Below are 15,047 nucleotides of genomic sequence, written 5' to 3'. Positions count from 1 at the left end.
ATAAGGGTTGTGCTGAAGCCATACTTCAAGTTGGGGCATAGTGCCATTTTAACAATATTTTCTTCTGGTCCATGACCATGGCATTTTTTCCATTTTTTTCAATCTTCTTTAATTTCAACAATGTTTTGTGTTTTCAGTGTATGAGTCTTATACTTCTTTGGTTAAATTTTTTCCTAAGTATTTTATTCTTTTTAATATTGTTATACATGGAATTTTTTTCTTAATATCATTTTAGATTACTCATTGCTAGTACATAGAAATACAGCCAACTTTTACATATTGATCTTGTATCCTGCAACCTTGCTGAACCCATTTGTTAGTGCTAAGGTTTTTTTCTACATTCCTAGGAATATGTCTTGTGGTCTTCTACTTTCCCAGGAATATGTTGGAGCATTTCAAACTCTCAGTGGATATCTCATTTCTCAGCTTTTTCTTTTAAACTTTTAGATTAGGCTTTTTTTTTTTTTTTTTTTTTTTTGGTCTCAACTGTTATCCATTGCCTTACACAGCTGCCAGTTTAAAACATTTACCTGTAAGTGTTTTTTAAAATGCTCCTTCGGATATCTGGGTGACTCAGCGGTTGGGTGTCTGCCTTCCTCTCTAGGCATGATCCTGGAGTTCTGGGATCCGGTCTCACATCCAGATCCCCATAGGGAGTCCACTTCTCCCTCTGCCTATGTCTCTGCCTCTCACTGTCTCCCTTTGCCTGTGTCTCTGCCTGTCTCTCTCTCTCTCTCTCTCTCTCTCTCTCACTCTCTCACTCCCTCTCTCTGTCTCTCTCATGAATAAATAAATGAATATATTTTTTAAATGCCCCTTGAGAAGAAGAGGCTTTTAGTATTGTGCAGTTCTCAGTGAGGTCAAGGACAAGCTTCTCAATTGAGGTCTTCCAGGAAACTAAGTAGACAGGTAAAACAATGACAGTTCTTTGGGAAGGAGGCTTTAAGGAACTCCAGCTCCATTTTGCTCCCCTGGGATGTGGGCTATTTTTCAAGGCTACCATCAGGATACAGAGCAGACGTCTAGAACAAGTTAAAACAACAGATCTCACTGTTCTTATAGTAATCAATACATTTTCCCTTAATGAATGCTCTCTGGGTTGCTGTTGGCCCATTGGTTAATTTTTCCAAAATGATGAAAACATTGATTCTATGTTTGCCAGTTTTTGTCATTGTCGTTGCTTTTATGGAGGGATGAATTTTCAAATGTCCTCACTTTCCCATTTTCACTGATTCGCCTATAACATGGTTTAAAATCCCTAAAGTCTCAATGACCATCAGCTAATTGAATACCTCATTGAAAAAGAAAAAAAAACCCTCATCGAGAGAGATGATTAGAGAAAAGGAATAAAAATAGAAAATGTAATTCTCAGAGGAGCTCTCCCAGATGGAGCGATGAAGTTCAACATGGATACAGTTTCTATATTTAGTGCTCTCAAAGTTCATGGTAACAGGTGTTTTATAAACCCCCTTTTCTTCATGTGAGTTAAACACAGGCTTTGGAGTCAGAACTCAGTTCAAATTCCAGCTCTGCTTCTGACTGGCTTGACAACCTCGGACAAATTATGTAACCTCTCTGTACCTCAGTTTCCTCATTTGTAAAATGAGGTGATGATAGTATCTATCACATAAGGTTATTGTGACGATTAAATGTGAAATGCTGATCACAGATGCCTTACAGCCCAATAATAGTATTGGTTATGAAGATTATCTTTCTAATACTTGGTAAAAGTATAGCTAATGATTCTTGAGTAGAGTCAACCTCAAAGCAGATTGTCTTTTCTTTTCTTCCTATTTCTTTTACCTTTTTTCGTTTTAAAGAGTTGGGAAGAAGGTCCAGCATTTTGGAGTAAAAGCTTGTGTCAAAAAATGACAAGATGTCCTTTATTCAACAAACATTAAATAGTCAATAACAAGCACTATACTATGTCAGGCACAGGGACAACATGACAATCAAGTATGGTCCCTGCCTTCCAGGCGCCGAGAATCCAGGAGATTGATAAGGAAACAGGTGATACATGCCATGACAAAGGCTGTAATGCAAGAATACACACAGGCTATGTGGTGGGAATATAGCTTTCACCGGCTGCTCATAGATTTAGCCCTTCTTGTTTGGCTCCAAAACTGAGGAATTGGTTTTTTGTCTTTCACTGGGTGGTTTAAACTGTAGGATTTTTTTAAACTTTCTAGAGATAAAAGAAAAGCACTTTGAATTATGGAGGACACTAGAAATAGTATTTCCTACAGAAATTACTTCCTACTGGTATAGTCACTTCTGAGGTTTTCAACCTGAAACGTTCTTTGGCATATTTTTTCTTTGCCATCCACTTAAAAAATTTTTTTTTCTCTTTCTCTTCCCACTTTATCATTCAGAGACCTCGGTAGTGCCCAAAGGAAGAATGTTTTACAGATTCTAAGGGTGATTTATAGGCAAAGGCAGAAAATGATTGCTTTTAAACTTCAAGTTCCATACCAAAAAAAAGGAACATAAATTTTCATGGTAGTTACTGAAAATGCAGATAATTTTAATTCCACTGCATTTTTCAGAATTCTCAGTCGTAACCCTCTGACAACTGTTGAAGATTCATAGCTTTTTAAATTGCCAGCATTAAAATATTTGTAAGTATTACAACAATCTCATGGCACATGAGATGATTTCTGCTCTTTTTCTACTTTTGTCAAAGATTAAATCTTTTGCATTTTGAATAAAAAGTCATAATTTAAATTTTAGCTGGACTATTGCAATAAGAATTATTGGCAAAGAAAGAATGTATATGGACAAGACAGCCTGTAGTAGAAGAGAGCAGTATTGAAGAACACATAGAGATATGGAACATGCAGGTGTATATGGAAATATTTACCACATATGTAGAAATATCATTTATCTCAAAAAGCAAACGGGAATAAGGTATACATTATTTAAAACAAAAGACAAATCAAGAAAGGTGGATGCAACTGAGAATGAGTAGAAAAAGGGTAAAAAGAGATTGTACTGTTTAGCACCAAGGTGATCATGTTCGTAATGCACATAAATTTTAATTTCTTCAATAAGAATGTTCTGAAATTATCTTCCACAGCAAGTAAACTCTAGAGCTAGCTTGACAGAGAAGCCAGAATTTAAATAATCACATACTATTAAGTACCTTTTTGTACTTGGTGTGGAATTTTAGTCTTTGCTATCATGCATGTTTGGGCTTTCTCTTTCAGAGACATGGGAACAACACAGGTGTCACTTTCAACAATTGAGAGCATTCTCATGAAGACCCTTGAATTGGAAAAACTGTAAGTTGATTTTTCTTATGTTTATTATCACTTCGTTGTGTATTTAGGTTTGTTTTATTTTTAAGTCAGATTTATTGAGGCATAATTTTCAGTTAATATGTACTGTTTTTAAGTATATGCAGTTTTTAATGAGCTTTGGCAAATCTATAGTTGTGTAACCACCACCACGTTTGAGATACAGAACATTTCTGTTTGTAGTTAATCCCCTGTTCCCACCATCAGCCCCTGACAGCCACCAACCTCATTTTTGTCCCTATAGTTTTTTTTCCACCATGTCTTTTTTTTTTTAAGATTTTATTTATTTATTCATGAGAGACAAAGAAAGAGAGAATGAGAGGTCAGAGGGAGAAACAGGCTCCATACAAGGAATCTGATGTGGGACTTTATCGCAGGACTCCAGGATCACTCCCTGAGCCAAAGGCAGACGCTCAACCCCTGAGCCACCCAGGTGCCCCTCCACCGTGTCTTATAAATGAAATCATACAGTATGCAGTCTTGTGTGATTGGCTCCTTTGACTCAGCATAATCCTTTTGAGATTCATCCTTGTGAGTGCATCAACCCGTAATTCACTCCTTTTTATTACTGAGTAGTGTTACAGTTGTGTGGATATATCAGTTTGTTTATGCATTCATCACTTAATGGACATTTGAGTTGTTCTGATTTTCCTTTTGGCTATGATGAATAAAGCTGCTAAAAGCAGTCACGTGCAGGCCTTTGTGTGAGCATATGCTTTCATTCCGGGGGAGGTGAAATACTTAATGGTAGGATTACTACATCATGTGCTAAGTGTATATTTAACTTTTTAAGAAACTGCTTCCTAGGGGTACCTGGGGCGTTAATCAGTTAAGTGTCCAACTGTTGATTGTTGATTTTGGCTTAGGTCATAATCTCAGGGTTGTGAGATCAAGCCTCCAATGGGGCTCCATGCTGAATGTGGAGCATGCTTAAGATTCTTTCTCTCCTTTTCTCTCTGCCCCTCCTCCCCACCCCATTCATACACATGTGCTTGCCCTCTCTCTCTCTCAAAAACAAAAACAAAAACAAAACACCTGCTTACCTCTTTTCTAAAGTGGATGTAGGGCAGCCCAGTTTAGCGCCACCTTCAGACCAGGGCGTGATCCTGGAGACCCAGGATGGAGTCCCACGTCGGGCTCCCTGCATGGAGCCTGCTTTTCCGTCTGCCTGTGTCTCTGCCTCTCTCTCCCTCTCTCAGTGTCTCTCATAATAAATGAATAAAATCTTTAAAAAAATAAAGTGGATGTACCATTTTGCATTCCAACCAGCAGTGTATGACATCTTTATATTTCAGCTAAAAAATTTTTTTTAGACTTTGTATCTTTAATTTGCATTTCTCTAATAGCTCATGATGTTGAGTGTCTATTCATGTACCAGTATCTTTTTAAATGATGTGTCTATTCAAATCTCTTTTCCTTTTCCTTTTATTTTTTTTCTTAAATATTTATTTATCTCAGACAGAGAGAGAGAGAGAGAGACCAAATGTGGTGGGGGATGGGGGGTAAAGGCAGTCAGAGAGGGAGAGAGGGAATCTCAGATTCCTCACCAAGCTTGGAGCCTGATTTGGGGCTCAATCCCACAACCCTGAGACCATAACCTGAGCCAAAATCAAGAGTCAGACATGCAGCCAACTGAGCCACCCTGGTGCCCCCAAATCCATCTTTCGGTTGGATACACACTACTGAGTTTTAAGAGTATATTATATATTCTGGAAAAAGTCTTTTCTCTCAGGTGTTTAGCAAATTTCTCCCAGGCTGTGGCTTGTCTTCATTCTGTTCTATCTCTGAAGACCAGAATTCTTAATTTTTAAATGTTGATGAACTCACCTATTTCACCCATCAATCCACCCCTTGTCCCCTCTGGGGGCAACTATAGTTTGTTCCCTATAATAAATGTCTGTTTCTTGACTTTCTCTCTCTCTCTCTCTCTCTCTCTCTCTCTCCCTTTGCTCATTTTTTTTGTTTGTTTCTTAAATTCCACATATAAGTGAAATCACCTGGTATTTGTCTTTCACTGGCTGACTTTGCTTAGCATTATACTCTAATGTTGTTGCAGGTGGCAGGATTTCGTTCTTTTTTATGGTTGAATAATATCCCATTGTTTATATATACCACATATATTTTATCCATCCATCTATCAATGGACTGGTAGGTTGCTTTCCATAACTTGGCTATGGTAAATAATGCTACATAGAGGTGCATATATCCCTTTGAATTAGTATTTTTGTATTTTCTGGTTAAATAACCAGAAGTGCAATTACTGGATCATAGGGTAGTTTTATTTTTAATTTTTGAGGAACCTGCATACCATTTTCCTCAGTGGCTGTACCAGTTTGCATTCCCGCCAGCGGTGCATAAGTTCTTATGTCTCCATATCCTCACTAAAATTTGTTGTTTCTTGTGTTTTTTATTTTAGCCATTCTGACAGGTGTGAAGTGATATCTCATCATGGTTTTTATTTGCATTTCCCTGATGATACTGAGCATTTTTTCATGTGTCTGTTGGCCATATGCATGTCTTCTTTTTTTTATTTTATTTTATTTATTTATTTGAGAGAGAGAGAATAACATGAGCAGGAGGAGGGGAAGAGATAGAGGGATAGAGAGAGAATCCCAAGCAGATTCCCCTCTGAGTACTTAGCCTTACTCAGGGCTTGATCCCAGGACCCTGAGATCATGACCTAAGCTGAAGGCAGACACTTAACCAACTGAGCCACTCAGACACCCCTGTCCATCTTCTTTGGAGAAATGTCTGTTTGTGTCTTCCACTCAGTTTTTAAGTGGATTATTTGAGGGTTTTTGTTGTTGATCTGTAGACATTCTTTTTTATTTTGGATACTAAACCTATATTGAATATGTCACTTGCAAATATCTTCTCCTATTTGATAGGTAGTCTTTTTTTTTTTTTTGGGTTGTTTCCTTTACTATACAGAAACTTCATATATTGTTTGATATGGTGAAACATTGTTTAGAATTTTGCATCTGTGTTCATGAGAGATATTAGTCTATTGTTTTCTTTTCTTGTACTGTCTTTGCCTACTTATGATAAGGGAAAAGCTCGCCTTAAAAATGAGTTGGGAAATATTCTTTTCTCTTCAACTTTCTGGTAGAGTTTGTGTAGAATTGGCATTATTTCTTCCTTAAATGTTTGGTAGAATCACTCGTGAAGCCCTGTGGATTTGAAGCTTTCTTTGTGAGAAAGTTGTAAATTACACACTCTATTTCTTTAATAGTGATATTTAAGTTACATATTTATTTTTGAGTAGTTTACATCTTTTATGATCTGTTCATTTCACCTTGAATTGACAAATTATTTTATAATATTCCCTTCTTATCCTTTTAATATCTGTAGGGATGCCTGGGTGGCTCAGTGGTTGAGCATCTGCCTTTGGCTCAGCTCATGACCCTGGGATTCTGAGATTGAATCCCACATGAGGCTCCCTGCAGGGAGCCTGCTTCTCCCTCTGCCTCTGCCTCTGCCTCTCTCTGTGTCTCTCATGAATAAATAAAAATAAAATCTTAAAAAAAAAAAAAAGAAAAGAAACAAGGGACATGTCACCCATTGTTTCTTTTTTTTTTTTTTAGATTTTATTTATTCATGAGAGACACAAACACAGAGGGGGGGGGGAGAGACAGAGGCAGAGATACAGGCAGAGGGAGAAGCAGGCTCCATGCTGGGAGCCTGATGTGGGACTTGATCCCGGGACTCCAGGATCAGGCTTTGGGTTGATGGCAGGCGCTCAACTGCTGAGCCACCCAGGGATCCCTGACCCCTCTCATTTCTGATACTGATAATTTATGTCTTCTCTTGTCTTGTCTGGTCTTAATCAGTCTGCCTAGAGGTTTATCAGTTTTATTTATCTTCTCCAAAACCCGTCTTTTGGGGCACCTGCGTGGCTCAGTGGTTGAGCATCTGCCTTTGGCTCAGGTCGTGATCCTGGGGTCCTAGAATCGAGTCCCTCTTCAAGCTCCCCACAGGGAGCCTGCTTCTCCCTCTGCCTATGTCTCTGCCCCTCTCTCTGTGTCTCTCATGAATAAATAAATACAATCTTTAAAAATAAATAAATAAAAACTGTCTTTTCATTTCACTGGCCTCTCTATTTTTGTTTTCTGTTTTCTTTATTTGTGCCTTGATCTCTATTATGCTATTTCTTCTCCTTATTCAATGATTGATTTTATTTTCTTTTTTTGTGTCTTAAACGTGGATACTGGGGAAGCTGAACACCGCATTAGCAACATCCCATATGTTGACATGGTTTCAGTTTTAGTACGAAATAGTCCTTAATTTCCCTTTTGTATCTTTGACTGGCAGGGTTACTAAGAAGTATGTTGTTTAGTTTCTAAATAAATTGGAGACTTTTCAAATCTGTTAATTTCTAACTTAATTCCATTGTAGCACAGAACATATGTTGAATGACTGAAATCCTTTTAAATTTATTGAGGCTTGTTTTATACCCATGAATTCTGGTATTAGATGAGCCTATGATCTATTTTGGTAATTATTATGTATCTACTTGAAAAAATGTGTACTCTGATTTTGGGTGGAGCATTCTATAATGTCAGTTAGGTCAAGTATGTTGATAGTGTTATTCAAATCTGCTATATCTCTACTGATTTTCTGTCAATTATTTAGAAAGCGATATTGAAATCTCCAACTATAATTGTGTATTTATTTGTCTCTCTTTGCCATTCTCCTTCATATATTTTGAATTTCTGTTATCAGATGCATACATTTTTAGGTTATGTCTTTTTTATTAGTCGAAATTCCTATAATGATGGAATAACCTCCTTTATCCTTGGTAATATTTTTTTACTTTGAAATTGACTTTGTCTTACAGTAATGTAGTCACCCAAGGTTTCTTTTGATTACTGTTAGCATAGCACAATTTTTTCTATACTTTTAACCTACTTGTATATTTCTATTGAAGATGATTCTTCATTCTTCATCTATAGACAGCATATAGTTGGCTTTTGCTTTTATATATTTTAATTAGGGTGATTATACCATTACACCTAATGTAATTATTAACATGACTACATTTAAAGCTACTAAAATCTCTATGTGTCCCATCTGTTCTTTGTTTTGCTATTGTTTTTTCTTTTTCTTCCTACTTTTGGATGACTGAGTACACGTTTAAATTAAATTAAATTAAATTAAATTAAATTAAATAAATTAAATTTTATTTGTTAGCTAGTTAATTACAAATCAGGTTTTGTTAGTTTAGTAGTAGTTTAATGGTTTGTAGTGTTCATCTTTAACTTTTCAGTCTATCTTCAAATAACATATGATTTCATGATTGCTATAAGAACCTTACAATATATAGTGTACTTCATTTCTCCCTTACTGGCCTGTGTGCTGATGTCTTCATACACTTTGCTTTTACTTCTAAACAGCACACTATATTATTATTTTTTTGTTTAAACAATAAGTTAACTCCTTTAGGAAGTATAGTTGATGTATATTAAATTAGTTTCATATGTACAACATAGTGATTGAACAATTAATACCACAATAACTGTATTACGGTATTATTAACTATATTCCCTACATTGTACTTTTCATCTGGAGACTTATTTTATAACTAGAAGTTTGTACTTCTTACGTCTTTTCACTCATTTTGACCATATCCCCGCCCTCTACTTTAACAGCCACCAGTTTGTTCTCCATATTCATGAATCTGTTTCTCTTTTTTTGTTGTCATTTTTCATTTGTTTAAGACTCTACATATAAGTTAAATCATATTGTATTCGGATATTTAAATAGTAAGAAGAACCTTATGTATTTACCTTTGGAGTTACCAGTTCTAATGTTCTTCTTTCTTTTGTGTGGATGCACATTTCTATCGCTATCATTTTCCTTCTGCTTGAAAATACTTTCTTTAGCTTTTCTACAGTGTAAATCTACTAATGATGAGTTCTTTCAGCTTTTGTATGTCTCAGTCTTTTGTTTTGCTTTTATTTTTGAAAGATCTGGATATAGAATTCTAGTTTGATAGTTGTTGGTCCCCTCTCCTCTTCTCTGCTTTAAAGATGTTGCTCTACTGAGTTCCATTAATTCCAACAAGAAATATGTTATCATTGTTATCTCTATTTCCCTATATGTTGTGTGGAGGATTTTCCTTTGGCTTATTTTTAACAATTTCTCTTATTGATGGTTTGAGAAGTTTGATTATGATGTGCTTTGGCATAGTTTTGTCCATATTTCTTGTGCTTAGAGTTCATTGACCTTCTTGGATTTGTGGGTTTATTAGGGTTACCTGTTTGGACATTGGGGGCTATTATTTTTCAAATTATATCTCTTCTCCCTTGTAGACTCTACATATGCATATATTAGGCCACTTGAAGTTGTTGTATAACTCACTGAGTTAAGTAGAGACATGGGTTTCTTAGTCTGAGATTGGTTTTTTTTAAAGATTTTATTTATTTGACACAGAGAGAGAGAGCACAAGCAGGGGGAGCAGAGGAGAAGGAGAAGTAGGCTCTCTGCTGAGGAGGGAAACTGATGTGGAGCTCAATCTTGGGACCCTGGGATCATGACCTGAGCCGAAGGCGGACATTTAACTGATTGAGCCACCCTGGTGCCTCATCAGTCTGGTTTTCTTTAACATATGAAATATTGTTATAACTTTTTAAATAAAGATTTTGTAATTTATTTAAGAGAGAGAAAGAAGAGAGCACACGTGGGTGGGGCAGAGGGAGAGAGAATCTCAAGCAGACTTACGGTGATCTAGGAGCCCAGTGAGGGGCTTGATCTTGTGAGCCTGAGATCATGACCTGAGTTGAAACCAAGAGTCAGATGCTTAACCAACAGTGGCACCCAGGCACCCCAGTTATAATAACTTTTTAAACATCCTTGTCTGCTAGTTGTAACACCTGTGTAGATTATGGGTTAGTTTTGATTGGTTGCTTTCTATCCTTGATGTGGGCCATATTTTAGACTTATTCAGACTCTTCTTAGAAGTCTACCCTCTTCCTGTATGCTCTTAACCCAAAGTGAGACTTTTGGGTTAGAAGGAGATACTTCTGAACTAAACTACTGATCAATGTCACCCAGTTCTTATCTCTGTCTTATTCTAGGTATATCATACCCCCTACCATCCTTACCTATTTGTTGAGCACCTCTGTCCTTCTCTTTATTTACAATATTCATGAGCAACAATTGGCCAACTGGTCCCTACCCAACCCTACCCAACCATCATATGCCTCAAGAATTCCTTTTTGCAGAACCCTGTGAAGACCTTGGCCTGAATCTTCTACTAAAGTAACTCCTTTACCACTAATATAATTCTCTGTGTCTCCATTTATAGGATTTTACCTAACCTCATGTCCTGTTGTCCTTGCCGATTCAAAAATAATATTGAGGTTGTTTGCAAGATAGTCAAGCTGCATTGTGATGGTGAATGTCTGACAAATGCCACACATTGCGGTGAGTTCAAGTTGCCTCATGATTATATATATATATATATATATATATATATATATATATATATATATAAAAGATTTTATTTATGAGAGAGAGAGAGAGAGGCAGAGAGAGAAGCTGGTTCCATGCAGGGAGCCTGATGTGGGACTTGATCCCAGGACTCCAGGATCACGCCCTAGGCTGAAGGCAGGTGCTAAACCGCTAAGCCACCTGGGAATCACATCATGATATATTTTAAATTTTTTTTATATTTTAAATTTTTAAATTTTATTTATGTTTTAATTTTTATTTTTAATCAACAATGATAAATTTTTAACTAATGATGTCACTACATTATTTTTATACTCTCTGTGTTCAAACCTCTAAATTTCTTTCTTTTCAAAGATTTATTTGAAAGAGAGAGAGATGTGAGTCGAAGGAGGGGCAGAGGGAGAGAATCTCAAACAGATTCCCCGCTGAGTGTGGAGCCCCATGCAGGGCTCAATCCTGTGACCTTGAAATCATGACCTGAGCTGAAACCAAGTTTGTATGCTTAACCCAGTGAGCCACACAGGCACCCTTCAGATCCCTAAATTTTTAATAACTATTCCTTTTTTATAAGTCAGATTCTCAGTTACATTATTAAATTAATTACTCCCAAATTAAAACATGTTCATATGCATCATAGTTTGTAAACTGATTTCATATGTATCAGATCTCAGGTCCCCATTTTCTTATATGACACGTGGAGATACATTTTTGTTTCTTCTGTTTGTTTTTACAAGTTATTAGGAGTAAAAGTGATGCTGATTTATAGATAAAGTTTATTCAGAGCCTGAGAGTTCCTGTTCCCTAACCAGAAGCTGCTGCCTTCTTATGGATAGAGAGCACTCTTCTATTCTTGGACTGTCCAACTCTGAACTTGTTCTGAATCCTAAGCTTTTCTGTCCAAAAACACTCAGATACTTTTAAGTATTTTTCTGTATACTATGTTTTATTGGCACTAACTTCATGACTTCCAAAATGTGCTTCTGCACCCAGATAGCTTGAATATGGTTCCCTATCAATGATCTAGGGTACATCATAAATAACACTTTGCTACCTCTGTAAATACAGTGTTGCTTATTTTTCAAAACAATTTTTTACTAATTACTTCCTTATCTCTTAGAGGTGGGCAGAATAGGCATGTTTAACCTCCTTTTACAGGTAAGAAAAAATGAGATCAGAGGTGTTAAGTACTGTTTCCTAGCACTCAAGTGTCCCGTTGAGGGCTCTCTACAAGCCCGTTGCTCCTCCTTTCTTGTGACCTTCATTACCTCCTCCTCTGACTCTCATCAACACAGCTGAAAATACTTCTAATTCTTCTGGAAAATAAACTCGGTTGGATAATACTGTGCATGTACACAAGCCATACGCTGACTTTCATGTAGTGGGAAGCTCTGGATGGTACCGTAATAAATAAAGCTAGAAATATTAGAAATGAAAGTCAAGTATATTTCCTCACATTCTGACAAAAAATTTCTTTATCCCTTCTGCATTTTAAAACCTCAAGTATTATTCCATTGATTTATCGAACATTCCACATTGGCATATCTCTCATACCTGGAAAATCTCTTAGCCTACACTTGTTCCCTGCCCAATTTAAGCAAAGAGCCAGGGTGGACTTAGTGCTTTTTTTCTGTCTGGAGCTTATGTTTTGTGTGAACTGCAATATATGGGAGCAGGACCAAGCATGGTAATTGATGCGTAGATGGAGAGGGCATGTCCAGATGAGGCCCTACTTGCAGTGAGTGTTTTCATGGGCATCGGTGATAGTAGCAAGAAAACAAGCACACTGTAGACATAGAAGGAGGAAACTCCCTGCTCCCACTACATCTGAAGCATTACAGGACAGGGTATATGAATACCAGGAGTCACAGTATATTTGCAGACAGTTTAGCTGAGTGTCTTCCAGAGTTGGCTTTTCCTCAGTACTAGATAATTGGCCCTTGGAGACCTAGGATTATGGAATAATCCTAAATGTATTGATTCACGTTGTGGAAGGTTCTGAGGAAATAGCCATTTAAAAAAAAATACCCTTTTCTCCTTTTGTTGTTGCCAATATAGGTTCAAGTTTGAGTTTGTGTCCTTGATAATGGTACTCAGATATTTGCTGGTTCTTAATTTATATGACTGGGATGTATGACTGCGGACTGACAAAAAGCTGTGCTATCAGCCTTTCATTATCAAAACTAGTCTCTTCTTTTTCGGACAGATGAAGAAGTATGTATAAGGAATGCAGAAGGATCATTCATGAAGGTATTTAAAGCCCGGAAGAAGAGTACCAGTACTGAGCTGACAATTGAGCCAGAGAAGGCATCCTCAGACAAAAATGCCATCGGTCTGTCAGCCTTTATGAATGGGCAGCTAAACTTTAATGATGAAACTGATGTTATTAGTGCGCTGAATTACATATTACCTTATTTCTCAGACGGAAATATAGAAGATGTAGAATCAACATTATTACCATTCATTAAAATTCTGTTTTCAAATGTCCAAGATGGAGACAAGTCTGTGGGTTACTTGACAAACAACACAAAGAGCCCTTCCCTTGAACCTGGACCCAACAACTCAACTTACAAAAATAAACTGAGGAAAGTCTCTTTCCTGGAAAATTTGTTAGATGCAGAAATTCAAGGAAAAAATGATGAGGTAAAGAAAGAGAAAACTGCCATGCTTATACCTCTCAGGCTTTTAGGTCCCAAATTTAAATGCCAAATCTTTCCAAAGAAATTGGAAACTGCCCAAGGACAGGAAAAGAGCCTTCCCAAGGCTAAGAATGTGCGGAAGAGGCGGTTTAGAATAAACAGGGTTCTCAAGGCCCCCAAGGACCTACAGAAAAGGCACTACGAGGAAGTGGACGTTCAGAGCACCCGAGGGAAACAGAGTGCCCAGTCATTTGTGAAGAACATGGCCAAAGAAAGAAGGCACAGTAGACCATCCCCCAGGGAGCTGGAGGAGCTTCACATGGCCCAGAGGCCCAGGAAATTAGTGGGAAACTCCGTCCACACAGAGCCTTCATTCATAAAGGAGCACAAGGCAGCAGCCTCTTCTTTCCCGAAGCAACACATAATGGGCGGCCCTTCTGCCTCCACTGCTCCAAAATCCCTACCTAAGGTGAGAAACAACTCAAAAGACTTAACCTACCCCATTGTTGTTTTAGAAGATGAGAATGCTAGAGTTAGGGAAATGGAGGCTTCCAGACCAGTCTCACATTCTGGGAAAAAGTATATTTTCCATAAAATTCGCTCACGTATAGTCCGAAGAACACCCAAGACCAAACAAAATCAAAAGTTCAGCAAGAAAAACTCACTCTCGAATATATTGATGCCTGCACAGAGGCCTCCATTGCCTGCAGTCAGGAGCCTCACAGATTCCCCTTCACGGGAGGATATTTCATCTTCAGGAGAATGGACTCAGGAAAATCCTTTTCCAGAATTATTGACTCTTTCAGAGCCTTCGAAAGAAAACAGTACTGTAGAAAACACTACTGCACAGAATGTTTCTGAAGAAATTATTTCTCCAGGAAGCACTACTGTATCAGAACAAACTCCCCCTGAATTCACAAACCGTAGGAATCTTCCCACTACATAATCTACTACCACCAGAGACCACTTTGTGCCGACTGTTAAACAAACCAATGAAACACAATGGGAATACCACAACTTGGTCACTGACTTGCCCCCAAGGCCCACAGGCTTCAGTGTTGCAAAGCTCTCATCCGCAGGTGATCTTTATGAAATTCAGCTAAACCAGCAGCTACGGTCCATCATCCCTAATAATGATGTGAGAAGGCTCATTTCTCATGTTATCCGGACTTTGAAAATGGAATGCTCTGAGACCAGTGCAACTGGCCTGTGCCAAGCTTATCTCCAGAACAGGCCTCCTGATGAAGCTTCTCAGCGAGCAGCAGGAAGTAAAGGTGTCCAAGGCACAGTGGGATACAGACCAATGGAAGATTGAGAACTATATCAATGAGAGCACAGAAGCCCAGAGTGAACAGAAAGGGCAGGAGTCAAGGGAGGTGAGGATAACTCCTGAACCATGGGGTCTGAACTTTTAGTCAGTTTAGGACATGCAATTAAAGCACCCATGCACAAGGACCGGGGCCTCCTAGTCTGGGTCTTGTCTTAGCCATTAACATTTGCTGAGACAGTGATGTGCCACTTTGCTCATTTAGAGAATGGTGCCACTCTTCCCAGGTAGATGAGAAGAGGACTTCACATACAAGATAAATAGATTATTGAAGAAAGGGCTAATGATAAAATTATATAACACATTAGATTTGGTATATTTCTTAAGAACCTGTAA

At 37.7% G+C, this 15,047-nt stretch overlaps 1 long non-coding RNA gene across 1 annotated transcript in view; it reads right to left on the bottom strand.

The window, feature by feature from the left end:
- Positions 1-907: 907 nt before the first annotated feature.
- Positions 908-15,047, bottom strand: part of LOC112912515 (uncharacterized) — a 58,351-nt gene continuing 44,211 nt past the window's right edge. Inside the window, exon 4 of the long non-coding RNA XR_011999171.1 lies at positions 908-1,022. This is a non-coding gene — a long non-coding RNA (uncharacterized lncRNA). The remainder of the gene's footprint in view (positions 1,023-15,047) is intronic.

Source organism: Vulpes vulpes, unplaced genomic scaffold (genome assembly GCF_048418805.1).
Source record: "Vulpes vulpes isolate BD-2025 unplaced genomic scaffold, VulVul3 u000000689, whole genome shotgun sequence".
Lineage (NCBI taxonomy): Eukaryota > Metazoa > Chordata > Mammalia > Carnivora > Canidae > Vulpes > Vulpes vulpes.
The sequence above is the reverse complement of the archived record's forward strand: the minus strand, read 5'-3'. Positions and strand labels throughout refer to the sequence as shown.